Source organism: Lissotriton vulgaris, chromosome 7 (assembly GCF_964263255.1).
Source record: "Lissotriton vulgaris chromosome 7, aLisVul1.2, whole genome shotgun sequence".
Lineage (NCBI taxonomy): Eukaryota > Metazoa > Chordata > Amphibia > Caudata > Salamandridae > Lissotriton > Lissotriton vulgaris.
Window position 1 is genome coordinate 377,623,508 of NC_141695.1, and position 18,036 is coordinate 377,641,543.

The 18,036-nt window shown below is 45.8% G+C and overlaps 1 protein-coding gene across 1 annotated transcript in view; it reads left to right on the forward strand.

The window, feature by feature from the left end:
* The first annotated feature begins 2,748 nt into the window (after positions 1-2,748).
* TNNT1 (troponin T1, slow skeletal type) overlaps positions 2,749-18,036 on the forward strand; it is a 112,868-nt gene continuing 97,580 nt past the window's right edge. Inside the window, exons 1-2 of the mRNA XM_086930315.1 lie at positions 2,749-2,821; positions 10,632-10,687. The gene's annotated coding sequence lies outside the window, so the exon portion shown is untranslated. The remainder of the gene's footprint in view (positions 2,822-10,631; positions 10,688-18,036) is intronic.

The following is an 18,036-nucleotide window of genomic DNA, read 5'->3' on the forward strand; positions in this document are numbered from 1 at the left end:
GCTTGTGCCTATGTGCCCTGCTTGTGATCCGATTTTTGTGCCTCTGTGCCCTGCTTGTGATCCGGTTTTTGTGCCCTGCTTGTGAACCGGTTTTGGTGTTGCTCTCCTTCCCCTGCCCCCTCGTTGGTTGTGCTTGCTATCCTGCCCCCCCCCCTCGTTGGTTGTGCTTGCTGTCCTGCCCCCTCCTCGTTGGTTGTGCTTGCTGTCCTGCCACCCCCCCTCGGTTGTGCTTGCTGTCCTGCACCCCCCCACCTCGTTGGTTGTGCTTGCTATCCTGCCCCCCACCTCATTGGTAGTGCTTACTGTCCTGCCCCCTCCCCCCCTCGGTTGTGCTTGCTGTCCTGCACCCCCCCCCTGTTGGTTGTGCTTGCTGTCCTGCCCCCCCTCATTGGTTGTGCTTGCTGTCCTGCCCCCCGTTGGTTGTGCTTGCTATCCTGCCCCCCACCCCCCTCGTTGGTTGTGCTTGCTGTCCTGCCCACCCCCCTCAGTGGTTGTGCTTGCTGTCCTGCCCCCCGTCTGTTGTGCTTGCTTGTGATCCTGTTTTTGTGCCTCTGCGCCCTGCTCGTACCTCTGCTCCCTGCTCGTGCCTCTGCTCCCTGCTCGTGCCTCTGTTCCCTGCTCGTGCCTCTGTTCCCTGCTTGTGATCCGGTTTTTGTGCCTCTGTGCTCTGCTTGTGATCCGGTTTTTGTGCCTCTGTGCCCTGCTTGTGATCCGGTTTTTGTGCCCTGCTTGTGATCCGGTTTTGTGTTGCTCTCCTGCCCCTGTCCCCTCGTTGGTTGTGCTTGCTGTCCTGCCCCCCCCCCTCGTTGGTTGTGCTTGCTGTCCTGCCCGCACCCTCGTTGGTTTTGCTTGCTTGGGATCCGGTTTTTGTGCCTCTGTGCCCTGCTTGTGATCCTGCTTGTGCCTCTGCTCCCTGCTTGTGCCTCTGCTCCCTGCTTGTGCCTCTTCTCCCTGCTTGTGCCTCTGCGCACTGCTTGTGCCTCTGCTTGTTCCTCTGCTCCCTGCTTGTGCCTCTGTTCCCTGCTTGTGATACGGATTTTGTGCCTCTGTGCCCTGCTTGTGATCCGTTTTTTGTGTTTCTCTCCTGCCCCTGCCCCCGCCCCCTCGTTGATTGTGCTTGCTCTCCTGACCCTCCCACCACCCTCATTTGTTTTGCTTGCTGTCCTCCCCCCCCCCTCGTTGGTTGTGCTTGCTGTCCTGCCCCCTCCTTGTTGGTTGTGCTTGCTGTCCTGCCCCGCCCCCTCGTTGGTTGTGCTTGCTGTCCTGCCCCGCCCCCTCGTTGGTTGTGCTTGCTGTCCTGCCCCCACCCCCTTCCCGTTGGTTGTGCTTGCTTGTGATCCGGTTTTTGTGCCTCTGTGCCCTGCTTGTGATCCGGTTTTTGTGCCTCTGTGCCCTGCTTGTGATCCGGTTTTCGTGTTGCTCTCCTGCCCCCTCGTTGGTTGTGCTTGCTGTCATGACCCCCCCTCCCCTCGTTGGTTGTGCTTGCTGTCCTGCCCCACCCTCATTGCTTGTGCTTCCTGTCCTGCCCCCCCTTGTTGCTTGTGCTTGCTATCCTGCCCCCCTCATTTCTTGTGCTTGCTGTCCTGCCCCCGCCCCACTCATTGGTTGTGCTTGCTCTCCTGACCCCCCTCGTTGGTTGTGCTTGCTGTCCTGACAACCCCCCCTTTTTGGTTGTGCTTGCTGTCCTGCCCCCCCTCGTTGGTTTTGCTTGCTGTCCTGCCCCCCCTCCTTGGTTGTGCTTGCTGTCCTGCCCACCCTCATTGCTTGTGCTTGCTGTCCTGCCCCCCCCCCCAACCCCCTCGTTGATTGTGCTTGCTTGTGATCCGGTTTTGTGCCTCTGTGCCCTGCTTGTGATCCGTTTTTGTGCCTCTGTGCCCTGCGTGTGATCCGGTTTTTGTGCCTCTGTGCCCTGCTTGTGCCTCTGTGCCCTGTTTGTGATATGGTTTTTCGTGCCTCTGTTCCCTAGGGCGTTACTGGGCAGAGGTGTGTGTGTGGCTCTCTGTGTGTGTGGCTCTCTGTGTGTGTGTGGCTCTGTGTGTGTGTGTGTGTGTGTGTGTGTGTGTGTGTGTGTGTGTGTGTGTGTGTGTGTGTGTGTGTGTGTGTGTGTGTGTGTGTGTGTGTGTGTGTGCAGGTGGCTGTGTGTGTGTGTGTGTGTGGGTGGCTCTGTGAATGACTGTGTGGGTGGCTCTGTGTGTGTGTGTGTGGGTGGCTTTGTGCTTGTGACTCTGTGTGGATGCAAATGCAATAGGTCTCGCATTTGCAAGCGATTAAGCTATTGGCATTGTAAATGACAATGCCATTTATTTATGTTTTAAAAACAAAAACATAAATAAAAATAATGTCATGAGCAATGCCAATAGCTCTAACTTTAAGAATGCCGAGACCATTGCATTGTAAATGCTTGTTTTCCATGTCTTGAAACTCTGCGTCCTTCTCTTACACTCTTTTTCTCTCTCCGCATCTCTCTTTCTCGCTATCAAATCTAGCCTTCTCTTTCAGTCCTCTGTTTCCTCTGCCCATTCATCTGATCCTCCAGTCAGTTTCCCGCCCCCTTCACTGCCCCATCTTTCTACCCCGCGCCCGCCCTCTTTTCGTGCATCAATCAATATGTACCCTCCTAACAGCCAGAATAAACTCCCTCGCACCTCCTGGACCGGGCATCACCTCGGCCAATGGAGTACGGAGCTGGAGGTGTGAGGGCGGGGCCCGGTGTCCCTGGGTTCGGCTCCACCCTCAGCGGAGGGGCGGTCACGGGTACAAAGCATGGCCAGACCCTCCCCGGCCCGTCAGTCCATCACTGCTCCACCGGACCCAGCGCTAGGTAAGAGCCTGCTTTCACGAGGGGATAGGGAGGGAGGGGGTCACGTGCTCGCGGTATGTGGGGGGTCCCCGACTTGTGTACTTCGCTGTATCCCAGTAGTCGGAAAGTCTGAGAGAGAGAGAGTCGGGTTAGCCGAGACCGTCCTTCGAATACCTTTTGTTTTTCACCTCATTGCTAGTCGGTGTTCTTGGTACCCACTTTCCTGCCGCAGCACCCAACACCCTCATAGCAATCACACAGGGCCATGGGGAGGCCCCGTCTGCATATTAATAGCAGAGACTTAGGTATCTCAAACCTTTGCATACCAGAGATTGCAGGGGCCTCTCTCACCTGTATGACAGTAGTACCGAATGGGGTAGGACGAACTCACTTTGAACCAGACCTTTAAAGGCGCTGAGAGAGCAAAGCCCTCTTGTCTAAACCACCAACGGAGAGCCCTCTACACACTCCACCGTTCCATACTTTGCCCCATCCATGTCCTCTTTCGTTATCCATTCACCCTTTCTCGTGTACATCTATCACCCCTTTCATGCATACATCTACGCATCCCGCCATCCGTCTTTTCACCCCTCTAAGCATCTACCATTACATTCTTTCAGCCTTCCATTCAAGCTTTCCATTTGCATTCTTCCTTTTTTTTAATCCTTCCTGTATTTTAATCCATCCTGTTTTCACCATTCTTTCCCTTCCCTCTACCTTTTGTTTCACCTTTTCTTTCCCCGCGTCTTTCCTTCAGTTGCCATTTGCTTCCTCCCATTCCAACTTAGTTTATGGTACCCATTTTTCTTTTTGCTTCTCTCGTTAAGTTGTTTTACTTTTCCCCATCATGCTCGTTCTGTTTGCCTTTCTTGCTCTGCCCCCTTTCCACCTTTCTTTATGTCCACCATGCACTTACCTCCTTCACTGCGCGGAGCTACGTGCACGCCTGTCCTCGTGACAGTGTTATCTGCGGGTGCAGCCCGAGGAGGACCAGAAAAGAACAGTGATGGTTTAATGACTCCGTGGCGACCCCCGCTGGAGATGCTACATGGGTCCGGCGGCGACTCGTGACGTCACTGGAGCTCACTCCTGTGTAAGAGCGCGGTCAGCGGTGGGCGCAGCTCCATAGTAACACCGGAGGCTGGCGGGTGACAAGGCAGGGTGCGTTTAATGCATACTGAGGAGAGTAAAAGCTGCGCGGTATGGTACCGGCTGAAGGAGGGGGACATCCTTCTAGTAATAGTACAGACGGAGCCCATGTATAATAATAGTATTGACTTGGGTTACATAGGTACAGTAATACTGCGTAATGAGGAAAACCACATCTGGGTAGAAATGGTACAGACTGAGGGTGGCCACACCTGGGTAGTAAAAGTGCAGACTATGGGTGGCCACACCTGGGTAGTAAAAGTGCAGAGTGAGGGAGGCCGCACCTGGGTAGTAAAAGTGCAGACTATGGGTGGCCACACCTGGGTAGTAAAAGTGCAGAGTGAGGGAGGCCGCACCTGGGTAGTAAAAGTGCAGACTATGGGTGGCCACACCTGTGCAGACTATGGGTGGCCACACCTGGGTAGTAAAAGTGCAGAGTGAGGGAGGCCGCACCTGGGTAGTAAAAGTGCAGACTATGGGTGGCCACACCTGGGTAGTAAAAGTGCAGAGTGAGGGAGGCCGCACCTGGGTAGTAAAAGTGAAGACTATGGGTGGCCACACCTGGGTAGTAAAAGTGCAGACTATGGGTGGCCACACCTGGGTAGTAAAAGTGCAGAGTGAGGGAGGCTGCACCTGGGTAGTAAAAGTGCAGACTATGGGTGGCCACACCTGGGTAGTAAAAGTGCAGAGAGAGGGAGGCCGCACCTGGGTAGTAATAGTTCGCATTTGGGGGGTTGCATACGTACACATGCAGTGTGAGGTGCAGAGTGAAAGAACCATTCGTCTTATCGTCAGGTAGCGAACAGCACCCCTATCCGTAGGCCCCAGACTCCCCATCTTCTATTGTAGTTTCTGCCCATCAGTGACCTCAACCTTAAGCCAGGGGGAGGGGAGGGAGGCGTGTAAGGAGTGGATGTTCAGTCCATTATTGGCACTAACTCCCTCCCGCCCACGCCCGTCCTAATAAAAGCCACAATGGAGACAATGTGCTTTGCAAGGGGGTAGGGGGGGGGGGTTCAATGCTCTCAGCTGGACCTAGGGCTTTGAAGAGCCTAGAAATAGGCCTGACTTTCCCAAGCAGCTGTTCTCTTCCGGGAGGGGGGGGGGGGTCAGGGTGGACAAATAAATGTCAAGTACCCAAGGAGGACCCCTGTCCGCTGGAGACCCCCACCCTCCCTATCAGAGGCAGGCACCGGCACGCAAGGGCCCCGGGAGCAACCCCAGCAGGCGGGCCTCTGAAATGCTGCGGAGCTGGACCACGGTTAACAGGGCAGATGGCTAGGGACAGACTGCCACCCCTCAGCTTTCACGGACACCGGCCTGCTGTGCGCACACCGCGCCACATGCGGGTGCACCTCTGGCCAGGATGGGGGGCGGCCCTTGGACGCAGGCAGTATAACTAGAGCTTGCTTTACATGGTTCATATTGTCGCCTTCTGGGGCTGGGAATGACAAAGGGGGACCTGGCGAGACTAACTTGACACACTCCGGAAGGATGAAAGGCTGATACTGCCTTTGCACGATTCACATTTTAAATTCACAAATTATACACAAACCACCTCCGCCGCAACCAAGGCTAACGCCACGGGGCCATCTCATTGGCACAGGGATTCCTAATGAGAAACACACTATCGACGGCAACGCGCGCGCGCGCCCAGAGATAATCCCCTGTCCTGAGTGCACCTGTTGCAGCTGTCGCTCCCAGGCATTGTTTGCACGCGCGCCTCCCCTAAATAGCAGTAACAAAGCGCGGAGATTATGTACGGCATTTGTGACAGCAGAGGGGGTGCCACGCGCCAGGAATGTCATGTTTATCCTTAAGAGCAGGCGAGCAGGACCTCAACTAATCCCCTGCTGCAACCCCCGGATGCTTGTTGATGTCCCCAACACAGGCGTCGTTCATTACCGTGGAGGCTAAGAGTCCCTGTCACTGGCGCCTGCAAAGGATTGTCGCATTAGTGACGTGATACAACATCTGTAGCATAATTTACAGATTGCATAGAAATGTTTATAACTCAAACGGATCAAAAGTTAGTAAAATGGACAATAACCCCGCAGCTAACACTTTGCAAACGTTAACTGAGCACCTTTCAGCAGCTGTGTTCAGGGGTTAACCAAGCTCTAAAAGGAGACGATGTTGCACACTTATAATACCCCTCAGTTGATACACTGAGGGAGGGTTTGGTCTGTAACACGTAACAATCACTGACAAAGCCAATAGGTCTACTTTTAAAGTGACAATAAATGCAAATTCAGGAAGTACTCCTTGACAGCGAGTGAGTGTAAAAGTGAGTGAGAATGAGAGAATGGGTGAGTGAGTGCAAGTGAGTGAGCAAGAATGGCACTGGCATACTGGCGTTAACCCGTTGCATGACGAGCAGCCTTGGTGAAATACTGGTACTGGCATGCCAGAGATCATTCTTGGAATATGGGCCCCAATTGGAAAAGGCTGGTACTGGCATTCTTGAGGACCTCTTTGCATGACAGGGACCTGTGGCAAAAGGCTAGGATTAGCTAATTGAATGTAATATAGAAGGATGGCAACTTTTTCAAAATACAGCCCCTGACATACTAGAGGTCATTTTTGACATAAGGGCAAATGGTATATGGCATTATTGACACAATTCTGAAACTTGCGTACTGTATGTCATTTTTGGCAAGGGGGGCTAGTATGCAATATGAGGGACACCGATGGCAAAATGCTGGCCCTGGCACAATGAAGGTCATTTTTGACATGTGAAGGCACCCATAGCCCTTTCAAAGTCTAGTGCTTGTTACTAAATTTATGCGAACATTTTGCTTCTAAATGCACTATTGACCCCATGTTTTTCCAAAATGACTCACAGGAGAGAAGCCTTCTCAACCCTCCCTAAAAGAGATCTGGCTCACAAAGGATGAAGCTATTTGCTAAGCAATATAGAAATAAATATAGAAATAAAAAATTACAAATGATTAAACAGTAAAAGGAACTAGACTCATTATTGTCGATACAAAGTGAAAGGATGGAGCTATTTACTAGGCAGTATATGGATAACATAATTACAAATTATCAAACAGTAAAAAGGAACTAGACTCATATGTTGAATGAAACTGAAGGGTTAGACGAGAGTGGAGGGAGGGGTGGCTAATTTTAAGGAGAGGGGTAAACGAGGGGGACGCAAGAGGTGTGGATGGGTAAGGTGGGGGGCTTTTAGGTGTTGGTGGAGTGCAGGAGAGGTGGGAGAAAGGGGGGAAGGTTGGAGATTCAAAGAGGAAGAGATTGAACAGCAAGTATGGGCATTAAATGATTAACGACCCCAATATTTGTTGAGCATGTGCAATTTAAGATCTTTTTTTAAAGTGACGTATGAAGGATTCAGTCGTAGGTCTCTGGTGAGGATATTCCAGATGCTGGCGGCCTTACCAGAGAAGGAGCGAGATTGTGCAGCTTTCTTTTTTAGTAAAGGGGCGACGAGGAGGAGAGAGTTAGTGCTTCTCATCGAACAGGCACTGTCCGCTTTTTTGAGTTTGTTAGAAAGGTAGAGCGGGTTTTTTTGATGGAGGGCTTTGTGCGTAACGCAGGCTAATTTAAAGGAGGATCTGCCTTCAATAGGAAGCCATTTAAGGGTCTTTAAGGCCGGCGAGATGTGCTCAGAGCGTTTGCAACCAGTTATATTCCTAGCGCTAGGTTTAGAACAGATTTGAGGGGGGCCAAATGAATTTTGGGAGAGCCGGTGAGAAGGGCATTACCATAGTCGATTTTCGAGAGGACTAGGGATTGTACAACTGATTTGAAATCTTCCGCTGGAATGAAGGGTTTGAGTATTTTTTTAGATGTTGGAGCGTAAAAGTGTGCCTTTGGCAGAGTTTTTTTACACGGGAGTTGAGCGTAAACTTATTGTCGACGGCGATGCCGAGGGATTTAACCGATTCTGAGAGGGAGAGTGGACAGTTAAGGGCAGTAAGGTCAGTGATCCATGAATGGATAGGGAGAGGGTTGTCTTTAGGAGAGAAGAAAAAGATTTCAGTTTTGTAAGGGTTACGTTTGAGACGATTAGGAGGTACCTTCACTGCCAAATAATAAAAAGGGAATGAACCTCCCTTTTACGCTGGATGAGGTAACCAAGGGCATTAACTCAAGTAAGGGAGGCAAGGCACCGGGCCCAGACGGTGTCCCAGTAGATATTTTTAAAAATAATGTAATGTTATGGGCACCTCTGCTTACTAGATTTCTGAATGCTGCTTGCACGGTGGGCCTTGCTAGTACCTGGTACGAATCTATTATAGTACCCATTTTTAAAAAGGGGGACAGGGCTAGTTGTACTTGTTACCGCCCAATATCTCTGCTTGATTCTACAGTTAAAATTATTGGTAGGATCATTTTAGATAGGTTGCAGTCATGGGCCAATGAGCACAAGATTATTAGTGATCTGCAATATGGTTTTAGAGAGGGAGTAGGGACTATAGATCAGGGACTTAATTTATTCATACTTGTGGAAAAATATACCAAGGTTAAGGGAGGAAGGTTGTTTTTAACTTTTGTGGACTTGACCTCCGCCTTTGACTGTGTTAATCACACTAAACTATGGTCAATTTTAACTCGTTTGGGTGTCGAGGATAATATTATTTGTTTTTTAAGAGAGCTTTATAATGGAGCAAGGGCTATGGTTAGATATGGAACAAAAGGAGAGTGCACTAGAATGTTTAATATCGCGAGGGGGGGTGAGACAAGGATGCGTGCTTGCCCCTTTTTTATTCTCTATTTACATTAATTGCTTGGAGAATATTTTACTAAGGGACTGTATTGATATGCCTACAGCATCGCAACGCCGTATTCCGGCACTTATTTATGCAGATGATGCTGTTTTGATGGCAAGAACCCCCATGTCGATGCAAACTATGATAACATCGTTTTCCACTTTCATGACTAATTTAGATTTGAAGGTGAACTGCACTAAAACCTTTTCTATGAATTGTGGCACTAATGTTAAACAGATGAAAAGAACCATGTTCATTGACAAAAAACCACTGGATCATGTTTCTAATTTCCCTTATTTAGGTATACTGTTTGACTGTACAGGGAAATGGAATAGTGCTATAAAAAGTAGAAATTTGGTATTTGTTAAGCCTGTTACGGCCCTCAAACTGTTTAGCAAAAAGATGGGAAAGAGACCTGTAAACGAGCTCCTACTTATTTATAAAGCCAGTTGTGTTGCATTGGCAACCTATGGTGTGGGAATTTGGGGTAATTTTAATGTTTCCAGCCTGCAGCTGACTGAGAACAGCTTTTTGCGATATCTTCTTACTGTTCCGGAGGGTACATCGACCCATAATTGCCACATTGAACTCGGTATGCCCTATTTGGAAGATCTTATTAGGGTGCAACCGGTACTTCTGTGGCAGAGGGTGTGGACCACAGATGAGTGTCACCTAAATCGTCTTATACTGGGGGACGCCCTGAAATTAGAGGGCGCTTATCGAGTGAAATGGTTGAGATACATTAAAACTTTCTGTGACCACGTCAATCTCCCCCGAATTCTACGATGATCCCAAATCAATGGCAAAAATCCCTAGGAAAGAGCTAAAGAGGTTATGTATTGCTTATCTGGCGAATTTAAGAGATCAAAATGAAATGACTAAAAAAACAGTGATTGCTCACCAGTTGACCTTAACTTCGCAGGCAATACAACCCTATTTGACCTTAAGGATGACGGCACATGAAAGGTTTTTGTTGACCAGATTCAGATTTGGGATTGTATTTAGGTTACTAAGTTTTCCCGTTACTAATTGGTCTGCTGATATATGTAAATGCCCGTGTGATAATACCTCCACTCAATCAGATATCCATATTTTATTTTTCTGTAAATTTTATACCGTACCAAGGTAAAGGTGGATCATGCCCACTTTAAAATACCTAAATTTTAGACAATGTCGACCAGCCATCCTAGCTATACAGAAACTTGAAGATATATTTTCAGTGTCATCTGTTTCTGTATTTCTTAGAAATGTTTTTCACTCAAGACAAACGTTCCTGTTTTTCATTCCTCCAAGAGTGGAAACCTTTTTAAACAATCTTTTTGTGCATTTAATTTTTGTAGCATGATTTTCCTGATGAGTAAACCTCGTGGGATTAATTTCAGAGAAATATTTGTTGAGAGCTATAACGCATGTATGTGCCATTCAAAATGTATTATAGGAGAGTTTAGCTGCTAGGACTACAGATCTAAGACTGTGAAGACCACGCTGGCATCAGTGGGGCTAGTCCCTGAGCCCAATAGAAACACAATACAATTCACCTAATCTTGCTACAAAGGAAACTCCTAAAATGGAGAATAGAAAGAAAGGCAAAAATAGACCAGTAGGATTGTCTTTTTTATCTTGAGTAGACCAAAGTGCTAGAAAGAAGGAGCATCCAGAATAATTCCATCTCTCTTACTTAGATCTATCCCAATAGTCATCTCAGCCATCCTTTCACTTTGCCTCCTTCCCCCAACAATCATCCATTAAAAAAAATTGTATATTTCTATTTTTCCGTTGCTTGTATGGAAAGCCCAATAGGGCATTACGCTAAATAGCTGACATTTGATTTTAGGCTGATCAAGTGAAATTAGGAATTCATATAGCATTCCACATTCTGTCAATGTTTTATCTGGTCTGTTTTTTTTCATTCTCTCACCAATCTTTGTCTGGCTCTATCATTGCAGGTAACCTCCAGCAGCCGCATCATGTCTGACGAGGAAGTGGATTACGAGTAAGTGACGTACCCCTTTGTATGGTAATTCTCTTATAGTAGCGTGTGGGAAGGGTGAAGTTCACGGACCAGCCCTATGTTGCTTTGCCGATGCAGGTATAATGTGAAAAAGCAACCTTTTTATAGAGGATGCCTGTTCACATACCAGACCTACGCTCCATGGAGTAAAATCAAAATAGATGTTTTATCAATTATAGCAATAATGGCCTTTTTGTTAAGCATTAGCACTTCCTTATCATTTGTTTTTACATGATTTTCCCCATAATTCTTGAAAACGTTATATAGGACTAAAACAGCCAGTCACATGCTAGTATGTACTCGGGACAAGAAACTGAAGCATTATTCTGTCATGACCCATATACAAATAAAGGTAAAAAACGCGTTTTTACGTTGAGCCTGGGCACCGCATGCGCTGCTCTGAAAGGCATGCTGTATTGAGGTAGGGACTTGAAGCTTCAGCCACTCTCCGCCCACATTTTTCATTGGCTTGTGTAATTCCCCAGCATAAACTGTGGCTTTTAATTGGTCAAAAGGCTTAGTAGTCCTTCCTTAGTACTGCATTGTCTCATTTTGTAACCTCTCATGGTGACACCCCCTGGTACGTATGTTGTTGCTTGATATGCTTTAATTACAGCCTACAAGCACTATTTTCTCAAATAGCTTTGTCCTGCCTGCTGTTGTAGGCAGGGCACCCTCTCTCCTAACACATTTCAAAATTTTCATTATTCCATATACTGATACAACAAATAAGCCACATATAAATGGACAAATAGGTAGAAAAAAGAATGAAAAAAAACTGAAGTAATGACTCATTTGCAAAAACTAGCATTAAATTCATAAGTCTAAGCAACTTACTCAGCCTAACTGCCAGAAAATATATATATATTGATCAGATTAAATTAGATTTCTTGTATTAGTGTAATTAAAGGGGTTGCAACTTAGACTTGCTAGATAGAGTCAAGCTTTCTGATGGACCGTTGTTCCCAAGACTTAGCCAGGGCAAATTCTAGATCATAGGTTGCCGGAGGCAGGCCCATCATTCTGTAACCTTAGATGGTAGGGGAGAGATCCAAGCTCTTGCAATACATAATCTGGCAGCAATAATATTAATAGATAAAAGTTGCCTCTGCACACTAGCTTAATTTGTCCTGTGGGCTTACTGTGATCTATGACCTAGTATGATCTCCTTATGTGTAAGCTGTATGTCCATGCAATACTGGAACTAGTAAGGTGTACCACCCCTCTCCAAAATTAATGAAGCATAGGGCAGATGGCAAACATGGGGAGGATATGAATTGCTAAAAGGCCTCACTTTAGATATTTAGTTTTATCCCCCCAACAATTCCCTAACCATTTAAAAATGTATCTGGTGTATAGTACAATAACATATGGTTTTGACTTCAAATTGATTGATTGTATGGATTGGTCGATGGTATCTAAAGCTAAGCTTATTTCAGGAGGTAAGGCTTCATTTGAAAGGACCTGAGATCACTTGGTGGTAAGAGTAGTGATGCAGCACGGCTCCAGAAATTTCCTGTAAACCATCACCTTATCCCTAGAGAACTTATTTACACACTACTCATCAGTGGGGTCCATAACACTGCGAGTCATTCTTACACACATTCACCCTGCTCAAGGATTTGGTGAAGACCAGAGGAGAGCTGCTGGATTATAGCTGAGTGTCTAAATTAATACTAAAATGTATACATTATATACATCTGCAGTTGATCAATATTACCATGGTTTTATTTTCAAGAAACATTTAAACACACCACTATCATTTGTTGATGGATCTGCTAGTAAAAGTTAACTAATAGACAACAAGACCAGCTTAATTCGCCACTTATTAAATTTTTATTTTAGAGATTAAATCATCTAGCATGACCTAACTTCTATTCACTCTAAGTTAATAGTCATTTAACCACATGGCTGCTGCGGGGATTTTTGCGCTGTGCTGCAAATTACCATTTTGCTGGCACCATGACGAGCTCAGCTCGTTATCAGCACACGACACCCGTGGGTGATGACGAGCTGAGCTCGTCATCAGCATCGAAAGGGTTAAACATTAATGATCTAGAGAGGAAAAGAGGTTAAATTCAAACATTTACATTTATTAGCATAACAGATCAGAAAAATAAGCAGAAATGTATATTACCAAGATTTCAGGACACCGATATCAGCATAAGGACAGAATAGTTCCCAAAGACCACCTCTCTATTCTCTCTTGATGTTCACCTCCCATAAGGACTCCGCACGCATTCAAAAATGAAAGTTCTGAGAAATTTCAAAGTCCTTTCGCCATAGAAATTTTCAGCAGTCTGGCAGCATGTCGGGGTGCAAATAAAATAAAAAAACAAGCTTTTTTCTTACTTCCAAACGTTCTCTTTTATACCCTTTTTCCATAACTTATCTATCTAAAAGTTGTAACTTTTGGGCTCTTTGATTGTTCTGATTGGACAAGTCGAGGGGTTGATGAGCATAACCTCATCACCTTATTGTTCGTATTTCCGCAAAGTCATCGTTATGATTAAAAAAAATAAGGTTGCTATTGTCTCTTAGCAGTCCTTTCCACGTGTGTCCCTTAAGTCCTAAGTTGTTAAGATTTTCCCAGGCCCATGATGCTGACATTCAAATGTGTTGGCACCAAGTCAGGCATCCAGGCCACACTGTCCTTGACCCATACTGCACAGGCACAGGCTGCTCGCACTCCTCTCGAGTTCAGTTGTGCATGCGTACATCATCGCAAACTCGGAGTAGCAGACAGCTTCCATTTTAATGTAGGCCGCATAGGCCACAATGGAAACCATTATTGAAACAAACACAATTAAACAGTAATTTTAGAAATATAGCCCTTCTGTTTACCTCCTCCCATTCTAGGGTAACCCAATTAGTTATTACCTAGTAAATTCAGCAACACATACGCATGGTATACTCACCATTCTCCATCATTTATGCCACAATTAGAAGCGTATTCATTCACATTTTGGTTAGATTATGACAAATGCGCACAAATTAACGTGACAACTTTACTTAATTAGTGAATTATAGTTCGTAACATAAGCAAATTAGTATCCCAGATGTGTTTGTGCATTCTATTCTATGTTGGTTAATTTTAAACCAACACGATTAATTCAGGTTACTGTTATGGAGAAGTAACTTCACGAGTGGTATACAAAAAATTCTGTTTCCAACCTCGCTTCATCAACTCCCTCCTTTGGTGATTTATCACCAAATAACTCCCAAAATTTTGCAAATTTTATCTCAACTTGTTTCAAATTCTTTCAGTTAGTATGAGTTATACTCTAGTTTCTTCTAATTTCTTTCTGTCTTGATAAAGTTTCTCTTTGAACTCTTCCATGTCAATATCACCTTTTTCACGTTCCCTTTCTTGCTTCTCTTCATCTCTGTAGACATTTTGACATTCCTTCTCTTTCTGGCTTTACAACCTAATCTTAAAATTAAAATTACTACTATTAATATTGTTACTGGAATTAGTACCTTCCCTATAATAGATCTACCTATTTCATAAAACCAATTTTAACTGCTGAAAAACTTCTACCAAGATTCTCAAGAACACCTTCAACCTCCAGTAGTTCAACTTCCTTGTGCAACTCTGTAAGATTTGTAATATATCTTACAAATGTTTTGACTTTTATCTGGAATGTAGGTACAGCAATGTTGTACCGTTAAAACTCCACAAACTCCTCCTTCTTTTGCCAAAATTATATCAAGTGCAATTCGATTTTGTATCACCATAGCTCTCATAGCAACCATTTCAGTGTTTACCATTAAAAATCCTCCAGCTGTATCTGTTGACAAACGATCTATTATCGTTGACAATTTCCGAATTCTGTTTTCATTAAAGGATATACCCACTGCTGGTATCACTGCTCCAAAAACATCACTTATTATTTCTATCACACTTTCTCTTCTTCTACGACTTAAAGGTTTACCTATCTCATGAATTCCATTAGTACCTCTATCTACATGGAAAATTTTAGGAAAGACCAGGCCTACATAACAGGACCCGTACCAATGATCAGGCAATCTATAATAAGCTTTGTTCCCACATAGAAAATAGATCCCATGAAAGACTGGGTCATTACCTCGTTTAAAACCCCAAATCCCTTTTATAATATATGTATCTTCACATTGACTTTCTCCTACAAAATAATTATCATGCACAGTGTTATCTCTCCGAATACATAATTTCCCTAATAATGGTTATCTATATTTATAGCCACATTCACATTATGTCCTTCAATATTATCATCCTCAAATGTCCACATTGTAGAATTAGTTTGATTCACTTTTTCCCTCCTTTTTTTTTTTTTTGAAAACCTTTATTGCACAGTAGAATCAAACAAATACGGGCCTACAACCATCCGGCTGGCCTCGGCAGCATTTGAATCACAGTAGCAAGCTATTGGGCGACCCGGCAGCATATTAACGCAAAGCAAGATTAAACTGAGTTACACTGGAAACATTTGCGCCACCGGGAAGTAGGAGAAGTGAAGGTTTAATTTTAAAGTTTTTAGTATATCCATAAAAGAAACAAGAAAGGATCAGAGGCAAAATAGACCATCCAGGACATAAGTGGGCAAGTGTCAGCATCGGCATCAAGCAAACAATATCAGCTAAGCAATTGACCGCAGAAGAATAGGGCAGGAGAAACTTTAAGCAAACATTACTACAGACGGCAGCTACTACCCACACCACAGCGATCCACCCAATGACCCCGAGAAAAAGGGAAGAGAAAAGAGTAGAAGTAGAAGAAATAAAAATAAGGCCCATAGAAACGAAAACGAACAAAGGAATACCCGCCTCACCCAACACGCATACAGAGGCTACGGCCTACCCCCCCCCTAGCAGTGTGTCTGTCGCCCAAAAAAGATTACCCGAAATACAGAAGAAGAGAAAAGAAGGAAAAGAAATCACAGAAGGCCGGAGGAGGGCCAATTTAAAATGAGCAAACAATCAACGTATTCATCCTCGGCCATCCCTCCTCGGATCCCGACCCGACACCGTAATAACGTACACCACCCCAGCAGTCCCGTTTATCCATCAACAATGTCAGCATCAGACCACATTAGAGAACGTGAAGACAGCATCAGCCTTGTCCCCATCGATCCAGCCAGACAATGAGGTCCAGGCGAGCAGCGGCCATCTTAGACGGGAGTCGCAGATGTAAAGACCATAACCGAGTCAAAAACCCTTCGCAGAGGTCTGCCCCACGCAAAGCCAAACAGTCAGTAGCTACCCAGTAAAGGTGGAAACACAGCAGCAGTACCTGAAGGCCGACTGACCAGGACCATAGCAGCAGTCCCATGATAGAGCAAGGGGGCCCACCGGGGGACCACGAGGCAGGCACAAAGCAGGGCGTCCAGCAAGAACTCTCCAGCCGATGGACAGGGTCTAGTGCCTCACTTCCCAGCGCATCCTGAATGGGTAACCCGGCAGCCGTCTCGTCCGGAGTCTTCCGTGCCTCCACATACGACAGGAGATACTGGCCACCACCGCCGATCGCAGAATGTGGCAAGGCGGGCAGAGCATGACGAGCAATACAGCAATTCGGGGGCTCGCCAGGCACCGCAGCATCCAGTCGGTCCTCCAGGTCCCGGGCGTTCGCACGCATAAAGGATCGCAGGTCGCGTAGGGCGTTCAGAACAGCAGCAATCACAAAGGGTTCCTTAGCAGCAGAGTTATGCACCCAGAGGGCGTCGCCATGTTGTCGTCCTCGGTAATGTCCGCCAGTGCCCATTTCAAAAACAAAGCGCCAGCAGTGTTTCCAATAAGCACAGTCGCCGCGGGGCAACTACCGCAAATCTGTCTCCGGCTGCCCGGACCTAGCTACAATGCAGCACGCATCTCGAAGAGTGCCCCGTGCAATATTCCGAGGGCAGCAAGCCGAGGTGCAGGCCGCCCGGTGAAAAATGGCGTCCACCGTAGCGCTGAGGAGTAGGGAAGCTCCCAGTGCCGGTCCCAAGTCGAGTGAGGGACACAATGTATCTCCTGCCGCAGTCCCTGGAAGCGAGCGTGGAGATGTGCAGGGCCGGGCGGTACACTGTATCAAGTGCTGCAACAGTAACTCGCCAGCCGCCGGTCCCTCCCACTGCAAGCGTCCGCTGTTGCCGAGTCCTGGGACAGCCGTCTTCGAGAACAAAGACCCGGTCCCTCACACGCCGCGTTGAAGCGAGACAAGGACGTATCTCCGGGTCCACCGCAAGATGCACAGCGGGGAACACACCATCCGAGTCAGGATCACAACCCGATTCCGAAGCGCCGACTTTTATACAGGATGGACGTCAGGATCTGCAGCGATTCGGACAGAAAGCGGGCGGGTCAGCGGAGCCGAGGAGTCAGGCGGCCATCATGGTTGCAGGCTTGGCTCCTCCTCCTTTTCCCTCCTTTTATACTGACTTCTTCTCTCTTCAACATATCTAGAAAAGCTTTTTCTTCATTTCTCATTTTACAAGTCAAATTATGTTTAAACACATAATCATGGGTCAATTCTTGTGTTTCCCAAAAATATTCTCCAAAAACTTTTGCAGGCCTAATTTGGTTCAACTCAATTTTCAATTTCGCAAAAACCTCATCAGAATTTGAATAATAATACTCTAATTCGCTGTTCTATAAAATTAACTTGTTAATACACTACATGTAACTCCATACGTTAATGGAAGATGGTGGTAGGTCACACCCTCTGATACTGATGCTGGCAATTTCATACAGACATAGCAATCACTGGCATCCATAGTCTTCACATACTCAGATAATAACCTCGAAAATGTATTTCGAGAGAAATCACTTATAGGGCTATCTTGATGAATTTCAGGCCTATAAACATGCAATTTTTCACCTTTTGATTCATTATTCTTTTCTTTCATACACTCATTTGCTTTCATTTTTTCAAAATCTGGCCTAAAAGGAATAATAATAGCTAAAATCAACCATACCAACATTAATAATCCAGTACATATTCACCACATTCTACACCATTTTCTGAAAATGGTAAACTTTGTTTTAGTTACATCATTAGTAGCCATTTTGTTTTTTACACAGCGGTTTCACAATCTTTTTCACCCTTATATTGTCTCTCTTTAAACCCTTACTTTACACTTGCAGTGTCATCTCCACCAAAATATCAAAACCTTGTTTCTTCATGCTTTTTTCTTCCACGGTTTCTCAATTTTAAGTATCTCTTTTTCTTTCTTTGAATCACAGTTCACTCACTTTCTTTTTCTTCACTTTGGCAACTCAGATTTTCTTGGCTGCTATTTACTGCATTGATTGGAGGCAAGACCATGTAAGTCCACTCAGGTGACTTGTATTTTTGATTTGGTCTTCTCACTCTCTTT